Below are 27,500 nucleotides of genomic sequence, written 5' to 3'. Positions count from 1 at the left end.
ACACACACACACACACACACACACACACACACACACACACACACACACACACACACACACACACACACACCATCCACACACACACACACACACACACCATCCATCCATCCAGCAGTTCATCATTGCGTGTTGGTGTCACATATTGGAGTGATGCCGCAAAACTCATCATGTGTATGAAGGAGCAACGTCAGCCAGAAGAAATGAAGCCAGCGTAATGTTAGCGTGACGTTAGTGTGACGTGAGTGTGACATGAGTGTGACGTGAGCGTGATGTGAGTGTGACGTGAGTGTGACGTGAGTGTGACGTGAGCGTGATGTGAGTGTGACGTGAGTGTGATGTGAGTGTGATGTGAGTGTGACGTGAGTGTGACGTGAGTGTGACGTGAGCGTGATGTGAGTGTGACGTGAGTGTGATGTGAGTGTGATGTGAGTGTGACGTGAGTGTGACGTTAGTGTGACGTGAGTGTGACGTGAGTGTGATGTGAGCGTGATGTGAGTGTGACGTGAGTGTGATGTGAGTGTGACGTGAGTGTGACGTGAGTGTGACGTGAGTGTGATGTGAGTGTGACGTGAGTGTGACGTGAGTGTGAGGTTAGTGTGACGTGAGTGTGAGTGTGACGTGAGCGTGATGTGAGTGTGACGTGAGTGTGATGTGAGTGTGACGTGAGTGTGACGTGAGCGTGATGTGAGTGTGACGTGAGTGTGATGTGAGTGTGACGTGAGTGTGACGTGAGTGTGACGTGAGTGTGACGTGAGTGTGACGTGAGCGTGATGTGAGTGTGACGTGAGTGTGACGTGAGTGTGATGTGAGTGTGACGTGAGTGTGACGTGAGTGTGACGTGAGTGTGACGTGAGTGTGATGTGAGTGTGACGTGAGTGTGAGGTTAGTGTGACGTGAGCGTGATGTGAGTGTGACGTGAGTGTGACGTGAGTGTGATGTGAGTGTGATGTGAGTGTGACGTGAGTGTGAGGTTAGTGTGACGTGAGTGTGATGTGAGTGTGACGTGAGTGTGATGTGAGTGTGACGTGAGTGTGATGTGAGTGTGACGTGAGTGTGACGTGAGTGTGACGTGAGTGTGATGTGAGTGTGACGTGAGTGTGACGTGAGTGTGACGTGTGTGACGTGAGTGTGATGTGAGTGTGACGTGAGTGTGATGTGAGTGTGACGTGAGTGTGACGTGAGCGTGATATTAGCATGACGTGAGCGTGATATTAGCGTGACGTGAGCGTGATGTTAGCATGACGTGAGCGTGATATTAGCGTGACGTGAGCGTGATGTTAGCATGACGTGAGCGTGATATTAGCATGACGTGAGCGTTGTTGGTGGTGGTGGAGGAACTAAAAGAAAGTGAGGACGAGTCTTTTCTTCTGTCCTGTTGAAGCTACTCAATTCCTTCACTGTAGACATTGTCAGAATTCTCTCCATTCCTGCTAAAAGTACTTGGTTTGTTTTGGAAAAAGTACTTTGGGGGGAAAATATAAACGTCCTTTTATCGCCCCCTTTCTTTCAGAAAAGTAAAAACCTCTCCAAAAGCCCAAATGGCAGAATTTATAGCCGTTTATCCTCCTCTCCGCTCATTTTCTTCATTGCTGCTGTCGTAGCTGGGGCAGCCATCAGAGGGCGCTGTCTGTCACACTCAGAGCACTTTAGAGATTGTTTAATTTAAGTCTGCGTTTAAAGAAGTTTTGCTCTGTTTCCTTGTCAGGCCGTCTGTCAGAGCTTTAACTGCTGAAGGTAAAACATTGTTGTAAAACTTTACAACCTTCTGGAGGCCCGAGGTAGGGTCTTCCTCCCGGTGTCAAGGCTCTAGTGGCTCTACGCTGCCAAATCAAACAGACTTTCTACTTCTGCATTACAAACAGACAAAGTTATGTCATTATTTCAGTTTCAAACGGTCCATTGAAAGAAGAGCCATGACAGTATTAAGCTTGAGGAATACTCTGGTTGACTGTTGACGCTATGGACATTTACAACACTGGAGTCTCTTTTCACTCACATCAGTAACAACAACTACAATCAAAACGATTGTACAAACTGCTGTTCAATTGTTTCTCTACTTTGTCCAATGGCCTGTTTTGAGCTCTATGTGTGAGTTTCTACTGCAAACCATACTTCAATAAAGAAGAAACTAGAAGTTTCAAGGTGTTGAAAGACATTGTTTTTGATTGGCAGCTGGAGTTACAGACTTGTTCTGTGAAGATCAGGCACAGGAAAACACAGATGCAAGAGATACATAATAAGTGGTGAGGGGTCATATTGGTTTGATCATACAACTGCAAATATCACAGTTGACTTAAAGCTGTAGTACGTACAACTATGATATTGCCATTTTGTCCATCAGGAGGCAGCAGTGAGTAATCCTCATGTTTAGCATGATCCGTCTCCAAAAGGTGCAACTTTTGATTTGATTTGATCAAATTTATTCTAGAAATATAAAACATGCCATGTAGATCTGTGGTTGTTTCACTGAGCAACTGGCACTTTGTACTGCACAGAAAACTTCAAGACCAACAGAACACAAAGAGACGTCCAACATCTGCTTCTTTGTGAAGCTGCGCTGCGATTTCAATGATGGATTATCACGATCAAGGCCGCAGCTGTTTTTAGGAGTTAGATTGTACAAGCGAGAAGAATATCTGTGTGAATATTTCACAACAGCTGGACTTCTGACCTTTTTACATTAAAAAATCACAACATTTTAAATGCTACAACAAACTAATGGTCATCATCATATTTATGTACAATTAAAAACAAAATCAGATTCACTCCAGGATGTGTCCTTCTATTCTATACGATTGTTTGATGACGTATGATTTTTTGATTATTAAGGTCAAAAATGTTTTTCAGCTCATATACTAGAATATAAGAAATATATAAGAAACAATTAACATCATACTGGTTCATTAATAGTAGGAGACAACATGGAAATCAGGTGGTATGAGTTTTGAGCTGAATAAAGAGAAGTGCTGACGTAGCCTGTTGGCCAGCTCCAGTGACGGAGGAGATATTCAGATTTCATGGTGAAAAGTAACAACAACAGAAACACTGAGAACTTCATCGTGGTACAAAGAGTGAACATGAACGTCATCTCTTCTGATCTCACGTTCTTGCATCACAAGTCCAAAAATCTGGAAATTAAATTGAAGATTCACACAAAATTAAGATATTTTTCATACATTTTACTCTGAAAGAGTATTTTTTTCAATATTTTGAGTAAAGGTTGAAGATCATTTTGAAGATTTGTGTGAACTCCATGGCCAGGAGCCATTTATTTCACATGAGAGACAAACTTTCAGCCTTTCCTTCCCATGAAGTGATACGAGCTTCTGCTGCTGCTGATTTGTTGTGTTTTGGGAAAAGTCATTGACTGTGAACTGAAACGAAACGCTGATGATTAATGGAAATTATGGTAGAGATGAAATGACACTTGGATGGATGGATGATGGGCAGATGATGGGTGGATGGATGATAGATGATGGATGTATGGATGATAAGTGGGTGGATGAATGGATGGATGGATGATGATGAATGGATGGATGGATGGATGGATGGTTGGATGGATAGATGATGGATGGATGATGGATGGATAGATGGACAGAAGGGTGGATGGCTGGATGGGTGATAGATGATGGATGGATGGATGGGTGGATGGATGATGATGGATGATGGAAGGGTGATGGATGGTTCTCAGTGATTTGTTGAAATCACCCTATGATCATTCCTTCCTTGTGTGAGCAGTGGTTGGACCGACCCCCTCCCCACCCAGCCCCCCTCTCTTTCCCCCCCACTGCTTCTTGTGAACACAGCACACCAGACAAGTATAGTGCTTCTCTTCCCCCTGGATGGGCAGGTGAAATATTGATGAGTGTTTTAACCTCTGGCTGACCCCAGAGCAGCTTTACAAGGAGCGTCTTACAGAGTTCCCAGGGAGGTGAGGAGACGCTGTGGAGACACGGAGTGATTACAGTGTGATTACAGTGTGATTACAGTGCGATTACAGCGTGTGACTACGATATTTGAAGAATTTACTCCAAGGATTAATGACGTGATTCTGGATTCAAGCTTTTCACTGATATGGAAGAATTTATGTTGGAAGTACTGGACTACACACATCTCTCTTCATAGCGTCTTTTAGCATGCACCCATCCATTCTCGTGTGTGTGTGTGTGTGTGTGTGTGTGTGTGTGTGTGTGTGTGTGTGTGTGTGTGTGTGTGTGTGTGTGTGTGTCTGTGTGTGTGTGTGTGTGTGTGTGTGTGTGTGTGTGTGTGTGTGTGTGTGTGTGTGTGTGTGTGTGTGTGTGTGTGTGTGTGTTCTTCATGATTCCAGGCAGCCAAGCGTAACTGTCAGAGCACTAAGTGCCTCTTCCTTTGCTGCTATTTTTCCTCTTTGTCTTCCCCTCTTCCCTCCCCGTTCTTCATTTCCTTGTCAGTATCTCTCGTGTCTCACCCGCTGATGTTACTGTTCTATTGACAGGTCATATAATTTTACTCTCCTGCAGCTGTTTATCTGCTACTTACATGATTGAGTAATGGCCGGGGAGGAGAACGGTTCCCTAACAGCTTAATTATGTCCTCTGTCACATTGTTTAAGGAAAATAAAGTGAACTGTTCTTCCTTTTCTCTTGTTTTGGGGATTTTTTCTTCCCTTCCTGTTAATTTGCTCTCTGAGGTTTCCTCCACCTCTTTCTCCCCAGAACTGGAGGGAATCACTCTGGACCTACAACACCACCAACCACTCACTCTCTCACCCTCTGACCACCACCAACCACTCACTCTCTCACCCTCTGACCACCACCAACCACTCACTCTCTCACCCTCTGACCACAACCAACCCCTCACTCTCTCACCCTCTGGCCACCACCAACCACTCACTCTCTCACCCTCTGGCCACAACCAACCACTCACTCTCTCACCCTCTGACCACAACCAACCCCTCACTCTCTCACCCTCTGGCCACCACCAACCACTCACTCTCTCACCCTCTGGCCACAACCAACCACTCACTCTCTCACCCTCTGACCACCACCAAAACCTCACTCTCTCACCCTCTGACCACCACCAACCACTCACTCTCTCACCCTCTGGCCACAACCAACCACTCACTCTCTCACTCTCTGACCACAACCAACCACTCACTCTCTCACCCTCTGGCCACCACCAAAACCTCACTCTCTCACCCTCTGACCACCACCAAAACCTCACTCTCTCACCCTCTGACCACCACCAACCACTCACTCTCTCACCCTCTGACCACCACCAACCACTCACTCTCTCACCCTCTGACCACCACCAACCACTCACTCTCTCACCCTCTGACCACCACCAACCACTCACTCTCTCACTCTCTGACCACAACCAACCACTCACTCTCTCACCCTCTGGCCACCACCAACCACTCACTCTCTCACCCTCTGACCACCACCAAAACCTCACTCTCTCACTCTCTGACCACAACCAACCACTCACTCTCTCACCCTCTGGCCACCACCAACCACTCACTCTCTCACCCTCTGACCACCACCAACCACTCACTCTCTCACCCTCTGGCCACCACCAACCACTCACTCTCTCACTCTCTGACCACAACCAACCACTCACTCTCTCACTCTCTGACCACCACCAAAACCTCACTCTCTCACCCTCTGACCACCACCAACCACTCACTCTCTCACCCTCTGGCCACAACCAACCACTCACTCTCTCACCCTCTGGCCACCACCAACCACTCACTCTCTCACCCTCTGGCCACAACCAACCACTCACTCTCTCACTCTCTGACCACCACCAACCACTCACTCTCTCACCCTCTGGCCACAACCAACCACTCACTCTCTCACCCTCTGACCACCACCAAAACCTCACTCTCTCACCCTCTGGCCACCACCAACCACTCACTCTCTCACCCTCTGGCCACAACCAACCACTCACTCTCTCACTCTCTGACCACAACCAACCACTCACTCTCTCACCCTCTGGCCACCACCAAAACCTCACTCTCTCACCCTCTGACCACCACCAAAACCTCACTCTCTCACCCTCTGACCACCACCAACCACTCACTCTCTCACCCTCTGACCACCACCAACCACTCACTCTCTCACCCTCTGACCACCACCAACCACTCACTCTCTCACCCTCTGACCACCACCAACCACTCACTCTCTCACTCTCTGACCACAACCAACCACTCACTCTCTCACCCTCTGGCCACCACCAACCACTCACTCTCTCACCCTCTGACCACCACCAAAACCTCACTCTCTCACTCTCTGACCACAACCAACCACTCACTCTCTCACCCTCTGGCCACCACCAACCACTCACTCTCTCACTCTCTCACCCTCTGGCCACCACCAACCACTCTCTCTCTCACTCTCTCACCCTCTGGCCACCACCAACCACTCACTCTCTCACTCTCTCACTCTCTCACCCTCTGGCCACCACCAACCACTCTCTCTCTCACTCTCTCACCCTCTGGCCACCACCAACCACTCACTCTCTCACTCTCTCACTCTCTCACCCTCTGACCACCACCAACCACTCACTCTCTCACTCTCTCACCCTCTGACCACCATCAACCACTTACTCTCTCACCCTCTGACCACCACCAACCACTCACTCTCTCACTCTCTCACCCTCTGGCCACCACCAACCACTCACTCTCTCACTCTCTCACCCTCTGGCCACCACCAACCACTCACTCTCTCACTCTCTCACCCTCTGGCCACCACCAACCACTCACTCTCTCACTCTCTCACCCTCTGGCCACCACCAACCACTCTCTCTCTCACTCTCTCACCCTCTGGCCACCACCAACCACTCACTCTCTCACTCTCTCACTCTCTCACTCTCTCACTCTCTCACCCTCTGGCCACCACCAACCACTCACTCTCTCACTCTCTCACCCTCTGACCACCATCAACCACTTACTCTCTCACCCTCTGACCACCACCAACCACTCACTCTCTCACTCTCTCACCCTCTGGCCACCACCAACCACTCACTCTCTCACTCTCTCACCCTCTGGCCACCACCAACCACTCACTCTCTCACTCTCTCACCCTCTGGCCACCACCAACCACTCACTCTCTCACTCTCTCACCCTCTGGCCACCACCAACCACTCACTCTCTCACTCTCTCACTCTCTCACCCTCTGGCCACCACCAACCACTCACTCTCTCACTCTCTCACCCTCTGGCCACCACCAACCCCTCACTCTCTCACTCTCTCACCCTCTGACCACCATCAACCACTTACTCTCTCACCCTCTGACCACCATCAACCACTCACTCTCTCACCCTCTGGCCACCACCAACCACTCACTCTCTCACCCTCTGACCACCACCAACCACTCACTCTCTCACTCTCTCACCCTCTGGCCACCACCAACCACTCACTCTCTCACCCTCTGACCACCACCAACCACTCACTCTCTCACTCTCTCACCCTCTGACCACCACCAACCACTCACTCTCTCACTCTCTCACCCTCTGACCACCACCAACCACTCACTCTCTCACTCTCTCACCCTCTGACCACCACCAACCACTCACTCTCTCACTCTCTCACCCTCTGGCCACCACCAACCACTCACTCTCTCACTCTCTCACCCTCTGGCCACCACCAACCACTCACTCTCTCACTCTCTCACCCTCTGGCCACCACCAACCACTCACTCTCTCACTCTCTCACTCTCTCACCCTCTGGCCACCACCAACCACTCACTCTCTCACTCTCTCACCCTCTGGCCAACACCAACCACTCACTCTCTCACTCTCTCACCCTCTGGCCACCACCAACCACTCACTCTCTCACTCTCTCACCCTCTGACCACCATCAACCACTTACTCTCTCACCCTCTGACCACCATCAACCACTTACTCTCTCACCCTCTGGCCACCACCAACCACTCACTCTCTCACCCTCTGACCACCACCAACCACTCACTCTCTCACTCTCTCACCCTATGGCCACCACCAACCACTCACTCTCTCACCCTCTGACCACCACCAACCACTCACTCTCTCACTCTCTCACCCTCTGACCACCACCAACCACTCACTCTCTCACTCTCTCACCCTCTGACCACCACCAACCACTCACTCTCTCACTCTCTCACCCTCTGGCCACCACCAACCACTCACTCTCTCACTCTCTCACCCTCTGGCCACCACCTACCACTCACTCTCTCACTCTCTCACCCTCTGGCCACCACCAACCACTCACTCTCTCACTCTCTCACCCTCTGGCCACCACCAACCACTCACTCTCTCAGAATTTCCTGAGGGTTACTTTTCTATCTGACACCCAACAAACTACTTGAATTGCTTCTGATTTTTGACAATGAGTTACTAAGTGAGGAACGTGGAAGACCCGGACCTAATGTGGCCTCCGGAGCTGAAGTGGCCTCCGGCCTGCGGTCCAGCCCGGTTCCTGCAGGGTTCTGGTCTCTAACAGTCCTAACACCTGTCTGGTCCTGGTTCTGCCTCTAGCATTGAGGCAGAACCAGGACCAGACAGGTGCTCAGTTCTGTGTCCGACACTGGACAGAGCCTGCAAGAGGAGCTGTGTGTGTCTCTTGACTCTTGAGTCTGTGGGGGCCCCCACGGTGGCGGGCCCTGTTGTCACCAAGGGTTGTTCATTAAAAAAAAAAAAAACGGCAAGAATATACACTGCTCTCTAGCACCCCCCCAGGTGAGGCCTGGAACCGTCTGTATGGACTCAGTGGCTGAGGGGGAAACAGCAGAAAGTGAACATTGGAACAGGCACATGTTTGATACCTTCCTGATGATTCCTCAGTCAAACTGGAAGTCTTATTGTGTGAATAGAAACTGTGCTGCAGGACGAGGTGAGAGGCGGAGGAGGAGACACATCTCACTCAGAGGACGACTGGCTGCCTTTCCTCTCACTGTCGGGGTTTTTTGCACGAGGAGTGGAACTTGCAAGGTTCTGCCACGGAGGATGGTCGTATGCAAATGAGGGAGACCTCAGGGTCCGTGAGAGACTGAATGTTGGAAGTGTCAGGGGCGAAGACTGCAGCCCAGCGACGCATGTCCAAACCTCGGCCACTGTCTCTGTCATCACACACACACACACACACACACACACACACACACACACACACACACACACACACACACACACACACACACACACACACACACACACACACACACACACACACACACACACACACACACACACACACAGGCCTCTGACACATCCCTCAGGCCGATCAGTCCATTGTACAGGCTCTCCAGTGAGCCATAGCTTTTACATATATTAAAATGAGCCTTGGGTACCGAGCCGCCCCTCAAGACCCTCAGTCCACACACACACACACACACACACACACACACACACACACACACACACACACACACACACACACACACACACACCCTGTTCTGTGTGTGAAGGCAGGATGGTGGAGGAGCAGCCGACCGTATCTGAAGCAACACTGGTCTCTTCTTTTTTCAGCAGAAACTTTTCGACTTCATGGGCTCTTTTACTTTATTCACCTCTGGGAGACCAACATGAAAGAATCTGGCCTTTCACTGCATCCCAAACTCAGAAAACATGATTACCGGGACCGTGTGGGAGAACAGCCCAACCAGGCTTCACTGGACACAAAATCAAAAGTCGGCTGACACTTTTTTTTTTTTTTTTAAGGAAATTAGTACTGCAAACTTTTTCAAACTGTACTCCTGAAAGTCAAAACTTAACCAAAAAGAAAATGTTTAAACAATATTTATCAACCCTTCAAAGGTTAACTGTGCTCACAGTCCAGCTCCATCATGTCACCATTTGGTTTTCAAGGTTCAGAGGCAAACATTTCAGTCAGAAACAGGCCCGGTACTACGACGCCTCCGTTAACAACACAGCCCAGGTTCATGTTCCACCTCTTCCTGTCGCCAGCGGCAGAGCAGCAGAGGCAGAGTCCAAACAGGAAGTTGAATAAAAGCAGAAACATTTATTAAGAATTCTGGAATTCTTACTCACTGCTGTCACCTAATGCTTAAGACTGGTAATACCAGAATATTAAATACAATATCTTTAAGTGGGCTTGTTGCAAGAAAAGTCAACGTATCAATAGTCAGATTGAGGATCACCAGAAGTTTAGTAATTATAGAGAATAAAATCCCCATATATCCATAAACTGTTTTAATAAGCCTGAGTAAATGAACTCCTGACTTAACACACGGTAGGTTAGGTCATATAAGAAACACATTTACTTTAGGGATGCTTGCAATTTAAAAAAAGTAAGTAATTGTTCTGTATTTGATTACTTTTGTCTGAATACAATTTTTCTTTAAAGGTCCATATGTAACATTTTCCATGTTCCAGAAACAACTATAAGGATGCAAACTGAGATAAGATGACAGTGGAATGCTCTTCCCAAAATCAGAGCTCGACACTGCCCTCAGTGGGCAAGACTGACCTAAATCATACAAACTTTAAAGCAGCACACCTCCAGCTCCATTTACTGTCTATTCATCTCTTAATTAACATAATAATCACATCACATGTTGAAAGTGACACAAGAGACTCAACTTCCTTTTTCAAACCGTCGCTCGTTGTTTCAGACTCGTTCTGCTTGAAGCAAATTCACTGTTTGATCTGAGCTGGACTGCAAACGTCCGATCATATCAACACAGCCTGTCAATACATCCATCCCTCCATCCATCATCCACCTTTTCTTGACCTCCTTGTCTTCCCAAACAGACGAAAGCAGAGTTAAGACGAGGCGTCTCCACACCTTGTGTCAGTGGCCCGTGGCCTAAGCTGAACGTAAAAAAAACGTGAAAATGTATGAAAAGCGCTTTATAAATAAAGATTGATTGATTGAGCTCTACCCCATCCCACCATCCCCCACACTGGAGACCTGGACCCACTACCAGCCAAACACAACCACAACAATGCACGATGGGACACAAACCAGCTTTCTTTTTTGCAGCTTCTGTGACGACCGCAGTGAGAAAACTTAAAACAGAACTTACCAGAAGCAGCAGTGGCAGGGTTGGGGTTAGGAGGAAGGACTGCAGGGCCGGCTGGCGCCTCAACATCTGAAAGCAGAACAGCAGAAACTCTTTTCAAACTCAACTCATTCTCCGAGTAAAGCAGGACCAACGTTGGTGAAACGTATGAATGTGTGTGAGACTTTGAAAAACTCTTGAACGCAGCTGGTTCATGTCAATATCATTTCAATCATCCACATTTTACAATAAGGAGGAAAAATAACACTTTGCAGCATAAATATGATTCAACAATCAGAAACGTGAATGAATTCATGGTGAAATGGATGTAAAGTTTCAACACCGACTGAGCAGAAAGCCACGAGTCGCACAGCACCTCTGGTGGTTCAGTGGAGTAATGCACCTGGGAAGTGGGAGGCCAACACTGGGCGGGGCAACACTGGGCGGGGCCACACTGGGTGGGGCAACACTGGGTGGGGCAACACTGGGTGGGGCCACACTGGGAGGGGCAACACTGGGTGGGGCAACACTGGGCGGGGCCACACTGGGCGGGGCCACACTGGGCGGGGCCACACTGGGCGGGGCCACACTGGGTGGGGCCACACTGGGTGGGGCAACACTGGGTGGGCCAACACTGGGCGGGGCAACACTGGGTGGGGCAACACTAGGTGGGCCAACACTGGGCGGGGCAACACTGGGTGGGGCCACACTGGGTGGGGCCACACTGGGTGGGGCAACACTGGGCGGGGCAACACTGGGTGGGGCAACACTAGGTGGGCCAACACTGGGCGGGGCAACACTGGGTGGGGCCACACTGGGTGGGGCCACACTGGGTGGGGCAACACTAGGTGGGCCAACACTGGGTGGGCCAACACTGGGCGGGGCAACACTAGGTGGGCCAACACTGGGCGGAGCAACACTAGGTGGGCCAACAGTGGGCGGGGCAACCCTCACTCCACTCTTCAGGCCAGAACCTGGAGTCCCAGTTCTAATGGAGCAAAGCGTTCCCTCTGAATCAGACACACACACCGACTGGAACTCCAGAACCTCTAGAACCTCCATGCCTCCAGTTTCAACCCTGAAAAAAACTGTTCCTGAGACCATGAAGAGACGCCTTTGTCTTCCATCTAATCGACGTCACAATTTAGTGGAAAAGTCAATGTTGACACCACATCTTTCTCCTCCACCCATCTTCCACACTGTCTATCCTGTTCAGGGTCACAGGGCACTGGACATAAGACAGGTTCACCTGGACAGGTGAGGACAGCTTTACATGGACAGGTGGGGACCAGTCCAATGTGGTCCCTATAGTCCAGTGTGGTTCCTATAGTCCAATGTGGTCCCTATAGTCCAGTGTGGTCCCTATAGTCCAATGTGGTCCCTATAGTCCAATGTGGTCCCTATAGTCCAGTGTGGTCCCTATAGTCCAGTGTGGTCCCTATAGTCCAGTGTGGTTCCTATAGTCCAGTGTGGTCCCTATAGTCCAGTGTGGTCCCTATAGTCCAGTGTGGTCCCTATAGTCCAGTGTGGTCCCTATAGTCCAATGTGGTCCCTATAGTCCAGTAGTATAAATGAAGTTACCAGTTCCAGTGACAGGATCAACGGAGGCTCCAGCTTGAGGCCAAGAGACACAGTGAGTGTTTGGTGGGACAGTGAGCTGAGTTCACACCTGCTCCTGTACTCGGATACTGCTCCTGTACTCGGATACTGCTCCTGTACTCGGATACTGCTCCTGTACTCGGATACTGCTCCTGTACTTGGATACTGCTCCTGTACTCGGATACTGCTCCTGTACTTGGATACTGCTCCTGTACTTGGATACTGCTCCTGTACTCGGATACTGCTCCTGTACTTGGATACTGCTCCTGTACTCGGATACTGCTCCTGTACTCGGATACTGCTCCTGTACTCAGCGATAGCGTCGCCAGTTTCCAGGAAGAATTACAACAAAAACAATTAACCTAAAATATATTTGAAATTTGATTAACCAATAATAATAATAACAACAACAATAACAATAATAATAATGATAATAATAATAATAATAAACCTTTCTTTAGGGTGGTGAGAGATTTGGGGGGAGCTTACGTTAGACTGCTGAGAGATAGGGGGGGTTGGGGGGGGGTTCTACCTGTGTTCAGGAGTGATGGAGGTCAAAGTGTCATTGCCACAAGTTGTTAATGGATCAGGGAGAATCTGAGCGTCAGACTGTTGGACTGTGATTCACTAGGTGAATTGAACCCTAACACGCACACACACACACACGCACGCACGCACGCACATGCACGCACGCACGCACGCACACACACACACACACACACACACACACACACACACACACACACACACACTTCAGCGGTATGGACTGTATGTCCTGCTCGCTGTGCGGGGAAAACACACATTATTATTGTTCCCAGTAGCTGCTAATATAAACACCTCGTTAAGAATGTAATCAGATTATCCTGTGGTGTCATGTTTCAGGTCAGTGTGTTCTCATGGCTGCTGCTGGATCCAGTGGAGGTGATGAGGTCATCCAGGGCGCTGCTCATTGCTTCACGCCGGGCTCTTCTCCCACCGGCGGCTGGACACTGGCTTCACACACACATTCCTCACACTCACTTTCATCTGAGTGAAATAATGGCTCTTCTTGTTCTCCATGTGGCCGGTCGGTGATTTGGATCCTTGCCTGTAATGTTTGAGCTTTTCCACATGTAAGGAAGCTGATAATATAGACGTCTCCGACGGCTCAGCAGAATGTGAGCCGATACAGACTCGGACGAAATCCTCTGACAATGTAGTGACACTAATAAAGAGCAGCATGACATCAGTCAAGTCAAGTCAACTTAAGTCAGGTCAGGTCAAGAGTCTTACAAGACATTATTTTCCATATGATGTTATTCTAAGCAGCAGTTCTGATTCACGACACTTCATATCAGAAACATTAATTCAAATACAGCAGAACAATTAAAAACTCCAAACTTACACAGAAACTATCAACTTGTATGTTTTGTAGAATTGAGCCTTTTCTCCTCAGCAGTAAACCAACAACAGGACAGGAGGCTCTGCTGCTCATCCTCCAAATACAGGAACCCCTCTTGGTTTAATACAGAACAAGGGTTTTTCAGTTTGAGTAAATGGCAGAGGGATTGTAGTAAAGTGCTTTTCCTTCACTCCAACATGCATATCGTGGCTGGTCACATTCACCCATTCGCACTCATCCACACACCACTGGAGGTGGCCACCATGCAGAGCTCAGTCCCCCCACTGGGAGCAGCATGGGATTCAGTGACATGTGGACAGACAGGGAATCGAACTGGTAACATTCAGATTGGGAGATGCTCCGTGCTGCCAACCAAGCCCCAGGATTCAATCAGTGCCTAGAAATAATTCACCAAACACAAATCCTCTGAAAACTCTGGAATGATCCTGATAGGAGTGAGATTTAAACATTGAGAGTCTGTGGAGTGTGTGCAGACCAAGGCATGTGTGCACATTGTGGAGTGTGTGTAGACTGAGGCATGTGTGCACATTGTGGAGTGTGTGCAGACCAAGGCATGTGTGCACACTGTGGAGTGTGTGTAGACTGAGGCGTGTGTGCAGATTGTGGGGTGTGTGTAGACTGAGGCATGTGTGCACATTGTGGAGTGTGTGTAGACTGAGGCATGTGTGCAGATTGTGGGGTGTGTGTAGACTGAGGCGTGTGTGCAGATTGTGGGGTGTGTGTAGACTGAGGCATGTGTGCAGATTGTGGGGTGTGTGCAGATTGTGGAGTGTGTGCAGACTGTGGAGTGTGTGCAGATTGTGGAGTGTGTGCAGACTGTGGAGTGTGTGCAGATTGTGGAGTGTGTGCAAACTGTGGAGTGTGTGCAGATTGTGGAGTGTGTGCAGACTGTGGAGTGTGTGCAGATTGTGGAGTGTGTGCAGACTGAGGCGTGTGTGCAGATTGTGGGGTGTGTGTAGACTGAGGCATGTGTGCAGATTGTGGGGTGTGTGCAGACTGTGGAGTGTGTGCAGATTGTGGAGTGTATGTGCAGACTGTGGAGTGTGTGCAGATTGTGGAGTGTGTGCAGACTGTGGAGTGTGTGCAGATTGTGGAGTGTGTGCAAACTGTGGAGTGTGTGCAGATTGTGGAGTGTGTGCAGACTGTGGAGTGTGTGCAGATTGTGGAGTGTGTGCAGACTGTGGAGTGTGTACAGACTGAGGCGTGTGTGCAGATTGTGGAGTGTGTGCAGATTGTGGAGTGTGTGCAGACTGTGGAGTGTGTGTGGAGTGTGTGTGCAGACTGTGGAGTGTGTGCAGATTGGGGAGCGTGTGCAGACTGTGGAGTGTGTGCAGACTGAGGCGTGTGTGCAGATTGTGGAGTGTGTGCAGATTGGGGAGCGTGTGCAGACTGTGGAGTGTGTGCAGATTGTGGGGTGTGTGCAGACTGAGGCGTGTGTGCAGACTGAGGCGTGTGTGCAGACTGTGGAGTCTGTGCAGACTGTGGAGTGTGTACAGACTGAGGCGTGTGTGCAGATTGTGGAGTGTGTGCAGACTGTGGAGTGTGTGCAGACTGTGGAGAAGACAACCCGGTGACTTTAAACAAAGAAGCAGCAGCAGGTTTCTTCCTCAAACACAAATATAGAGGAAAACATGGCTGCCATCCTAATGTCATTACACTGGTCATTCTTTAACCAATCAGACACTAATGTGACAGGCAGCCATTTTCTCCAGGAGCCACACATACACACACACACACACACACACACACACACACACACACACACACACACACACACACACACACACACACACACACACACACACACACACACACACACACACACACAGAGCACAGCAGAGAAAAACTCCCCAGACACTCATCAAATGAGATGGACAAGGGGGGGTACAACATTACAGTTGTGTTATTGTTGTAATGTGTGTGTGTGTGTGTGTGTGTGTGTGTGTGTGTGTGTGTGTGTGTGTGTGTGTGTGTGTGTGTGTGTGTGTGTGTGTGTGTGTGTGTGTGGACAGCTCTGTGATGCATTGGACAAGAGGACAAGAGGACTAGAAAACTAGCGGACCAGAGGACAGGGTTCAATCTAACACACACACACACACACACACACACAGAGCACAGCAGAGAAAAACTCCCCAGACACTCATCAAATGAGATGGACAAGGGGGGGTACAACATTACAGTTGTGTTATTGTTGTAATGTGTGTGTGTGTGTGTGTGTGTGTGTGTGTGTGTGTGTGTGTGTGTGTGTGTGTGTGTGTGTGTGTGTGTGTGTGTGTGTGTGTGTGTGTGGACAGCTCTGTGATGCATTGGACAAGAGGACAAGAGGACTAGAAAACTAGCGGACCAGAGGACAGGGTTCAATCTAACACACACACACACACACACACACACACACACACACACACACACACACACACACACACACACACACACACACACACACACACACACACACACACACACACACACACACACACACACACACACACACACACACACACACACACACACACACACACAGATGGGGGTCATAAGTGTCTGTTGGTGTTTCTGGCGTTTTCCGTCATCCAATCTCCAAAACTCACATTGAGAACATTAGAGAAGGATCATGTATCACTGTGTGTGTGTGTGTGTGTGTGTGTGTGTGTGTGTGTGTGTGTGTGTGTGTGTGTGTGTGTGTGTGTGTGTGTGTGTGTGTGTGTGTGTGTGTGTGTGTGTGTGTGTGTGTGTGTGTGTGTGTGTGTCTGTGTGTGTGTTAGTGTGTGTGCGTGCGTGCGTGCGTGCGTAAGCATAAGCATCAAAAGGTGATTGGGCTACAAAAAGAGAATAAAATTAAGTAAATCTAACAAGCGAAGTGTTTAAAAAAACAAAAATATCTGTGCATCTTTCTTTCTTCATCCAAATGTTAATGTCCAAAGAAACTGGATTTTGAGATCCAGAACTTGGAACGTGAGGTGGGAATTACAGTACACACAGTAACCATATTAATAATGTATTGTATGTTAATCCTTGTGATATTTTCTCTCTACCACAGACTCCACGCTGAAAATCTATCATAAAAGTTGGTAGAAAATGATGCTGTCTTTTCTTTTACAATTATTGTGGGCCATACAAATGTTTTGAAAAGATGCTATGCAGAAATGTTCTTATAATGCACGACCAACACAAGAAAAAATGCACTTACACTGGAAAAAAATTGCACAACAGAACAAATATTTAATTCGACCAACATCCTTGCAACTCTACAAATTGTTATAAATATAATGCCAATAACACCCATGAGCCATCTAAATCAAACTCTGACGGTAATTCCACAACCAGGATTTATTAGTATTACAACATAGCCATAGGCCTGACAGAAAAAAAAAAAAAAAATGAATAGAGATATTTTAAAGTTAAAAGGTGAGGTCCAAATAATAGTATCCATTGTCTTATTTTTACAATGCTTAAACGTGTCCTCTGTCATATTATTCTGTATCTTTTGTAACTTTTCAGTGTTGGTGTTTTATTAATAAGGAAAATATTACCTATAAACCATCTGCCTTCTCACTTTCATTGCTCAAATCTTGTGTTTCTATGTTATTTTTGTCATTATGAATAAACAATGATCATTAAAAAAATGTTAAAACCAAAAGTCAACAGACAATTTAAATGATTATTTATTATATTTTGGTGGTCAAACATATATAAAAACTATTAACATTCTGTAAATCAATCATTTCTCAGAGCGCAGACAACAGAGCCACATCAGGAATCTTTATCCTCCACAACTAACCTGCTCTTCAACAGGTTAGCTGGATAGGCTAAACCACCATGGATGCTTGACCTGGATAAACTTGTCCAGCTTTCGTTCAACCAATTTGGGGATAACTTTATCCAGGATAGCTGATTTTTCCAGGCTTTATCCCTTATCCTGGTTTTGTGCAATACCCCCCTGGAGTGACGGACCATCAACATTTATATCTGGAGTGACGGAGCGTCAACGTTTATATCTGGAGTGACGGAGCGTCAACGTTTATATCTGGAGTGACGGAGCGTCAACCTTTATATCTGGAATGACGGAGCGTCAACGTTTATATCTGGAATGATGGAGCGTCAACGTTTATATCTGGAGTGACGGTGGGGCGTCAACGTTTATATCTGGAGTGACGGAGCGTCAACGTTTATATCTGGAGTGACGGTGGGGCGTCAACGTTTATATCTGGAGTGACGGTGGGGCGTCAACCTTTATATCTGGAATGACGGAGCGTCAACGTTTATATCTGGAATGACGGAGCGTCAACGTTTATATCTGAAGTGACGGAGCGTCAACGTTTATATCTGGAGTGACGGAGCGTCAACGTTTATATCTGAAGTGACGGACTGTCAACGTTTATATCTGGAGTGACGGACCGTCAACGTTTATATCTGAAGTGACGGACCGTCAACGTTTATATCTGGAGTGACGGACCGTCAACTTTTATATCTGGAGTGACGGTGGGGCGTCAATGTTTATATCTGGAATGACGGACCGTCAACGTTTATATCTGAAGTGACGGACTGTCAACGTTTATATCTGGAGTGACGGAGCGTCAACGTTTATATCTGAAGTGACGGACCGTCAACATTTATATCTGAAGTGACGGAGCGTCAACGTTTATATCTGAAGTGACGGACCGTCAACGTTTATATCTGGAGTGACGGAGCGTCAACGTTTACATCTGGAGTGACGGTGGAGCGTCAACGTTTATATCTGGAGTGACGGAGCGTCAACGTTTATATCTGGAGTGACGGACCGTCAATGTTTATATCTGGAGTGACGGTGGGGCGTCAACGTTTATATCTGGAGTGACGGACCGTCAACGTTTATATCTGGAGTGATGGACTGTCAACGTTTATATCTGGAGTGACGGACTGTCAACGTTTATATCTGGAGTGATGGACTGTCAACGTTTATATCTGGAGTGACGGACCGTCAACGTTTATATCTGGAGTGACGGACTGTCAACGTTTATATCTGGAGTGACGGAGCGTCAACGTTTATATCTGAAGTGACGGAGCGTCAACGTTTATATCTGGAGTGACGGAGCGTCAACGTTTATATCTGGAGTGACGGTGGGGCGTCAATGTTTATATCTGGAATGACGGACCGTCAACGTTTATATCTGAAGTGACGGACTGTCAACGTTTATATCTGGAGTGACGGACCGTCAACGTTTATATCTGAAGTGACGGTGGGGCGTCAACGTTTATATCTGAAGTGACGGACCGTCAACGTTTATATCTGAAGTGACGGACTGTCAACGTTTATATCTGGAGTGACAGACCGTCAACGTTTATATCTGGAGTGACGGTGGGGCGTCAATGTTTATATCTGGAATGACGGACCGTCAACGTTTATATCTGAAGTGACGGACTGTCAACGTTTATATCTGGAGTGACGGACCGTCAACGTTTATATCTGAAGTGACGGAGCGTCAACGTTTATATCTGAAGTGACGGACCGTCAACGTTTATATCTGGAGTGACGGAGCGTCAACGTTTATATCTGGAGTGACGGACCGTCAACGTTTATATCTGGAGTGACAGACCGTCAACGTTTATATCTGGAGTGACGGTGGGGCGTCAATGTTTATATCTGGAATGACGGACCGTCAACGTTTATATCTGAAGTGACGGACTGTCAACGTTTATATCTGGAGTGACGGACCGTCAACGTTTATATCTGAAGTGACGGAGCGTCAACGTTTATATCTGAAGTGACGGACCGTCAACGTTTATATCTGGAGTGACGGAGCGTCAACGTTTACATCTGGAGTGACGGTGGAGCGTCAACGTTTATATCTGGAGTGACGGAGCGTCAACGTTTATATCTGGAGTGACGGACCGTCAATGTTTATATCTGGAGTGACGGACCGTCAATGTTTATATCTGGAGTGACGGTGGGGCGTCAACGTTTATATCTGGAGTGACAGACCGTCAACGTTTATATCTGGAGTGATGGACTGTCAACGTTTATATCTGGAGTGACGGACTGTCAACGTTTATATCTGGAGTGATGGACTGTCAACGTTTATATCTGGAGTGACGGACCGTCAACGTTTATATCTGGAGTGACGGAGCGTCAACGTTTATATCTGGAGTGACGAAGCGTCAACGTTTATATCTGGAGTGACGGAGCGTCAACGTTTATATCTGGAGTGACGGAGCGTCAACGTTTATATCTGGAGTGACGGACCGTCAACGTTTATATCTGGAGTAACGAGGACACGGCTTCCTCCTCTTCCACCTCCTCCTCTTCCTCCTGCTCCTCTACTTCCTGCTCCTCTTCCTCCTCCTCCTTCTCCTCTTCTTCATTCTACTCCTCCTCTTCATCCTCTTCCTCCTGCTCCTCCTCCTCCTCTTCATCCTATTCCTCCTGCTCCTCCTCCTGCTCTTCATCCTCATCCTCTTCCTCCTCCTGCTCTTCTTGTTCCTGATCCGCTTCCTCCTCCTCCTCCTCCTCCTCTGGCTCTTCATCCTCCTGCTCCTGCTCCTGCTCCTCCTCCTGCCCTTCATCCTGACCCTCTTCCTTCTGCTCCTCTTCTTCCTGATCCGCTTCCTCCTCCTCTTCCTCCTGATCCTCTTCCTCCTGCTCCTCTTCTTCCTGATCCTCTTCCTCTTCCTCCTGCTCTTCATCCTCTTCCTCTTCCTCCTCCTGCTCCTCCTCCTCTTCATCCTGATCCTCTTCCTCCTCCTCATCCCAGTCTTTCACAAGAGGAGAGATTTCGTGTCGATCGAGTTGCTCCTTCTACTTCTTGTAGAAATCATTTCCATAAGAAGAGATACTGAAGATCAGAAGTGACTGTCAGCCTCCTGTCCAGTCGCACCACGGTTCAGACCTGCTTCTACAGATGTGATGTGTTCATTCATCAAGGTCTCAGGAAACATCTGGCTGGGATCTATACATCCATCACTGCAATCGCTTCCCAATCACTCCCCTCGTACGCAGCACACACACACACACACACACACACACACACACACACACACACACACACACACACACACACACACACACACACACACACACACACACACACACACACACACACACACACACACACACACACACACACACACACACACACACACACACACACACACACACACACACACACACACACACACACACACACACACACACGAGTGCAGGTGAACTGCAGACGTTCTCGGTCCCGGTGAGGGAACCGTGTTCTTCTGTGGTTTGTGGTTCCTGCAGGTCGAGCACCAAACACAACTCAGCTCTTGACCCCAGTACCGGATCTCTTTCATGGTCACTCTCTGGACAGGAAACACTCCTCAAGGCTCCTCCTGCTCTAGATTTGCTCCTTTTCACTGGAAACGGACGGTCAACAGGGACACAATTCTCATTTAATAACTATTTTCTTTATTTTTAACCGTTAAATACAGTTTTGGACATTGTGACGTTTAACATCAGGGAAAAATTCCTTAATTTAATTATTTGCAGTACAGCAAAAATAAAAATAAAAATAAATAAATAAATAATTTAAAAACAGCAAACACAAAGAAAGAAAAACAGATCCCCGACTTAATTCCCATGGATGGTGGTGTTCGTGGGGGTCCAGGGTGTGTGTGTGTGTGTGTGTCAGGATCCACCTTTCCTGTGTGAGTGGGGCAGTGGGGGCAGAGCAGGGAGGGGGTTGGGTGTCCTGACAGCCTGGTGGGTGAAGCTGTCCCTCAGTCGGATGATCCTGCTGGGAGACTCCGCAGTCTCTTCCCCGACGGCAGCAGGCTGAACAGGCTGTGTAACGGGTGGGTGGATCACAGCGAAGCCGAGGGCCTTGCAGGTGAAGCGGGTGATGTAGATGTCCTGGAGGAGGGTGAGAGAGGCACCGATGATCTTCTCAGGAGGGTTCTGTGGCAGGATGCGGTGTAGGCGCCACAGTGTGATGCAGCTGGTCATGAGTGACTGGATGGCGCCGCTGTAGAAGGTGCACATGATTGGGGGCGGGGCTCTCGCTCTCCTCAGCTTGCGGAGGAAGGAGAGGCGCTGGTAAGCTTTCTTGGCCACGGATGAGGTGTTGATGGTCCAGGAGAGGTCCTCTGTGATGTGAACACCCAGGAACTTGGTGCTGCTCACCCTCTCTACTGCAGCACTGTTGATGGACAGAGGGGGGTGCTGTATACGCTCTCCTGAAGTCCACAGCCATCTCCTTCTGTTCTCCATGTTCAGGAAGACATTGTGGTGGCTGCAGCACATAGCCAGGCGGCTCACCTCAGTCCTGTAGTTCGTCACCACTGCCGTGTCATCCGCAAACTTGATGAAGAGCAAACCTGTGCGACAGTGTGCAGTTACGGGAATCTTTGGACAATCGAAAGTGCAGAAAACCGTGCTCCGGTTTCTATTTTGCTTTTTCTTTGAACTCCAGTTTCCGAGAAGTGTCGAAAAATTGGCCGAGACGGAGTGCATGCTCCCGCACTCCGGCCCGAGATCCACAACTAAATAAGTGCTTCTTATCAACCCTATTTACTAACAAAATGCCTGGACAAAACTTCAAAATAAAAGTCAAAACAACGTATTTTCAAAACAATCTTCTCCCAACCAAACTTGTACTTTGAAAAGAATACCGGATGCACATGCATAAATGACATGGTGTTTGCATCCATGTAAGAGTGTGCATGCATAACTGACTCAAACCACTTGTTGAAACTCTGTAAAAACAAATTGAGTGCATCACTAATGGAGCAGCAAAGCGCAAGAGTCTGGCGAAAGAGAGGAATAAAAGAGAGAGAGACAGAAGGCAAAGAAGTCTGCTTGGTAGAATGCTAGCCACTTGAGCTGAATGGCCCAGTCTGGAACGTTGTTATTAAGCCATGTTTCTACTAGCCCGAACGACTCAGAACCTAACCCGAACCCTTCAGATGCTGGCGCTGGGAAAGCTTCTGACATCTGAAGCTCCAAAAAGCTAGAGATTATGGAAGAGGCCATAATGCTGCATACATCACTGACACTGTCAATAAGGGAAATATATGAGACATTTGTTCTTCAGGAATTAGATTAAATATAATTTGATAGGTGCTGGGAACAAATGAGCAGCTGGATAGGGTTACTGCTTTTCTCTATCGACTATCTCCAGCTGGGCTGTGTAGGAAAACACTCCTACTGTTGCTCCGCTGAGCGATTTGCTTCTGAAGATGCAGAAGACAGTATGTTTCCTCTCACGTCCAACTGAAGGTTGAGTTGAACGACATGACGGTAACAGACAAGGACCTCTGCTCAGATTAACAATATGGCCGAACAGCACTGACCCGTCCAGTGCTGGACTGTGGTGTCTGAAGACAACCTGGGCTGTGCAGGAGCCTCCTCATTCATTCATTCATTCATTCATTCATTGTCTTTATTTTAAATGGAGGAAGCTAAAACAGTGATACAAATTTAAAAACTGAACAGACAGAAATGTGCGTGTGTGTGTGTGTGTGTGTGTGTGTGTGTGTGTGTGTGTGTGTGTGTGTGTGTGTGTGTGTGTGTGTGTGTGTGTGTGTGTGTGTGTGTGTGTGTGTGTGTGTGTGTGTGTGTGCTTCATGGTGACCCCAGTGTTCAGGAGTAGTGAGGTCCCGCCTTCTCTCCGCCCCTCACCCTGATCATGAACTAAACACTCTCCTTGTGAGGTCGCACCTCGGTCTCTTATTTCACTTCTCTCTTGTCTCCATCCACCTTTCTTTCACATCATTCCATCATATTTTGCCACATCTGTCAGTGGATGTCTTTCTCCACCTCCTTCCCTCCCTTCTTCATCACTGCATCCCTCCTTTCTGTGGCTCAATAATTGATGTGAGACGTTCTGTCTCCTTTCAGCTGGCTGGGGAGGTTTAAGAGACATGACTCGGCGGTGGAGGGCACTTTGTACACACACACACACACACACACACACACACACACACACACACACACACACACACACACACACACACACACACACACACACACACACACACACACACACACACACACACACACACACACACACAGGTGCACTCATGCACGTTGTACTGGAGAGTTCAAGCGAGGGTCAATTCTGTTGCATTAATGTTGCAGGAGGGAAAGTGCTTGGTGTGCCTGTGTATTTAGCATTTATTCAGATCACTTTAGGCAGACGCCGAGTGTGTGTGTGTGTGTGTGTGTGTGTGTGTGTGTGTGTGTGTGTGTGTGTGTGTGTGTGTGTGTGTGTGTGTGTGTGTGTGTGTGTGAGACGATTGATGACCACCTTTGACCAGTGGACGGCACTGTTGAGTCATGGTGATTCAGACTTTCGGTTGAACATTTTAGCAGTGTACTACTCATTAGCAGTTGTTTGTTGGTTGAAGGGTGTAAATGCAGTTGATGTGAGCTCCTCCAATCAGAATCTAGTCACATCTTGTGGTTGTGATTTGACAGAACATTAAAGTGGAGCTCAAAACGCCGCCAATCACACGAACCCGCCAATGCTGGGCCTTTACCATCAAAGCAACAGGTTTAAAGGCTGTGGAGGGTTCAGACGGTCTCAAAACACAGATTAGCTGCTGATTCAGCTGAAAACTCTGAAACTACAACCATGAAAACACGTCGACAGAAAGCCGTTTTACACTAAAGAAGTTTTAAAGTTTAGCATCAAGCGGAACCGTTTCCTCGCTGGCTGCTGATGTTTTCCTCTCCGGAGATGAGAACCATCCTTCTAACAACTGTTGCGGTTACCGAGCCCAAGGACATCAAAGTCTGTGTCTGCTGGTGGATCAAGAGCAGAGCAGTGACTCCCAACACCACCTTGTGGTCAACAGTGGTGTTGCAAGTACTTCAGGGATGTTGGTGTTGTTGTTAGCTTGGAAACTTTAGAAAGTTTATCAAACCTGAAGCCACAATTTATGAACAAAGTCTGAATGTAATGAAAGTTTGCTTTAGTCTCTATTGTGAAACACCTGGACCTCCAGTAGGCCGATCACAATCAATCCACTCATCAATAACGTTCTCTGACCATTAAAAGCAGGTTGTGAAGCAGAAATACAGTATATAGAGTCGTTACATCACAGAGAGAAACCAGTGAAGACACAATCAAAAGCTTTACTGAAGATACAAACCTAAAGTGAACAACTCTCCTGCTGCTGCTCAGCCACTTGAAAACATCAACATAACCTCATCAAATGATCAGATTCTTTAGGAAAATACAAAAGTTTTACTCAGCAAACATCCAGATTGTTTGTCCTCAAACCCCTCCTCAGGTCTTTCCTCAATCAGAGCTCAGTTCCTCCGTCGTACAGATTCTGTGTTTCAGTTCCATTTCCTGTCCAGACTGAATCAAAAGCTAAGAGTCCACCTGTCCTGTCCTGTCCTGACATGAGTTTTCATTCACTTTAGGGTGGAAAGTGTCTGCTGGACAGAAGTGGCGGACACTGGATGTCCAGCATTGCCTCATGCTCTCACTCGCAATCTTCTGTTGAAGGAAGTGAAGGAGAAGTGCCAGGGAGAAGCTGTAGGAAGCAGAAAGAACATTTAAAACTATTTAATTCAATTCATGGACTGAATAAATGAAGTTCAGTCTGTGACTCAGAGATTGTTCTGAGGTCTTGCAGGGCCTGATGGCCGCCGCTGGGTCAGACCAACGTGGCTCATTGGTCTCGGTTCCATTTGATGACGGAAGAAGATCACAAAGCAGGTGAACAACTTTTAGACTGTTGAAGCAGAAAAAAATGTGATAGCTAAGTGAATTCCAGTCACCATTGATGGCCTCACAAGTTCTCCAACAAGTATTAATGAGACAATGAACAGGAGTTGGGCTGAAGAGTAACCTGAAGAGAAACGAAATATCTGGCTGATGGTAGACAGTACATACACATTCAACACTACAACCTTTGTTATTGCCAGTCGCTTCCATGTTTTGGTTGAAGTATAGAAGATGCAGTCCAAATGATCACAGCGCAGGAACAAAGAGTGACTTTTATTATTCCACTTCCCCAAATGTCAAGAACAACAAGAACTTTGTCAGAAAGACAAAAGAATGAAACTTCAATGTGTTGAATTTGGAATCCTGGATGTTTGCGATCAGCCAGCAGGAGGCAGAAATAACAATACTACATGTTTCCTACAAGATCTGGAGTGGAAAGACATGGCGGAGTTCCACACCAGGACTGAGTGAGACCAACACAACAACATGTTAATCTCTTTATTTATCATCTCATCTATATTTCAGTCTGCGTCTCTCCCTGCTTAATTGAAAGGCCATGGCAGGGGACCCGAGCAGCAAACAGCCTGATCAATACCAGGCCTGATGTGTGAATTGATCGTGTGTGTGTGTGTGTGTGTGTGTGTGTGTGTGTGTGTGTGTGTGTGTGTGTGTGTGTGTGTGTGTGTGTGTGTGTGTGTGTGTGTATGTGAGGTGTTCAATCAGTCTAATTCATTCTCGCCCAGAGACTGCAGTGTGGTTGTGGGACGATTCATTTACTCTGCAGGCTCCAATCAGAACAATTCCCAGCCCTCCCCGCTGTAATAATCACCGCATATGAAATTAGAGGATGCATAACGCTGAAGTGCTTTACACTGCGGGCCGCGCATAAAACCTGCGGCGGCGTGAACGAGCGGGCTCTTATGAAGTTTAGTCATTTACATTTATGGAGGACATTAAACGTGGGACTTTTTAATTAGTCCTTTCACTCAGCTTTTCATGAAATTGTTCTATAATTCTAATGAGATCAACAGAAAACAAAAGAAAGATTTTTTTTCCCCAAATACTTTCAGTTTGCATATTTTTTTCGACATCTCAACATTGATCTCATTTACCGTCTTTTCAAAATACCTTAATTGTTTCCTTTTGTTCTTTTGATATATTTCATTTGTACCCAAATCTAAGATCTGTTTCCTTGTTACTCAAACTTGAACCAAAATTCAAAATCCCACATATTCACAACTTTCAATTTGTTGGTTTATTGCAAATCTGAATAAAAAAGTGAAAGTTCTTCTGTCTTTGCTGTTTATGTTTTAGACACAATGTCTGCAGCAGACTCCACAGGTTTTGCTGAAGGCCTGGACGGAGGAGATGGCAAGTTTTAATTTGGATTCCTTAGTAATAACGTGTATTTTAGTCCTAGTTATGTTGCCATATTGTTCTGTCAAAACAAGAGGCCAATTGGTAATCTCTGGGAGTGTTATATGAGACACCCACCAGGCTGAAGATGAGGTGACGACAGGAAATATCTGATATTTAAGTGTAAAATGAAACATTTAGGGGAGCCAGATGAAGGAAAGCCTCTCACAACGATAGCGACGCCATCAGAACTCGTCCAGTCGCCATATTCACGACAGGAAACTTGCTTTGTCTGCAGCTTGGCTGAATGGTGACGTGTGACCACATGGTGCTTTAAATGAGATGGAATGAGGCAATTAATACTACTTTTACTGTTACTGCTAAACATCAAACTCTGGGCTAGATTTCAATTATCATCCTGACTGCACTTGGTCTCTCAGCTGCTCAGGATTCAGTTATTAGGAGCGAAGGAACACGAGCAGAGCCGGA

This window comes from Blennius ocellaris (assembly GCF_963422515.1).
Source record: "Blennius ocellaris genome assembly, chromosome: 3".
Lineage (NCBI taxonomy): Eukaryota > Metazoa > Chordata > Actinopteri > Blenniiformes > Blenniidae > Blennius > Blennius ocellaris.
Note: the sequence above shows the minus strand (reverse complement) of the source record.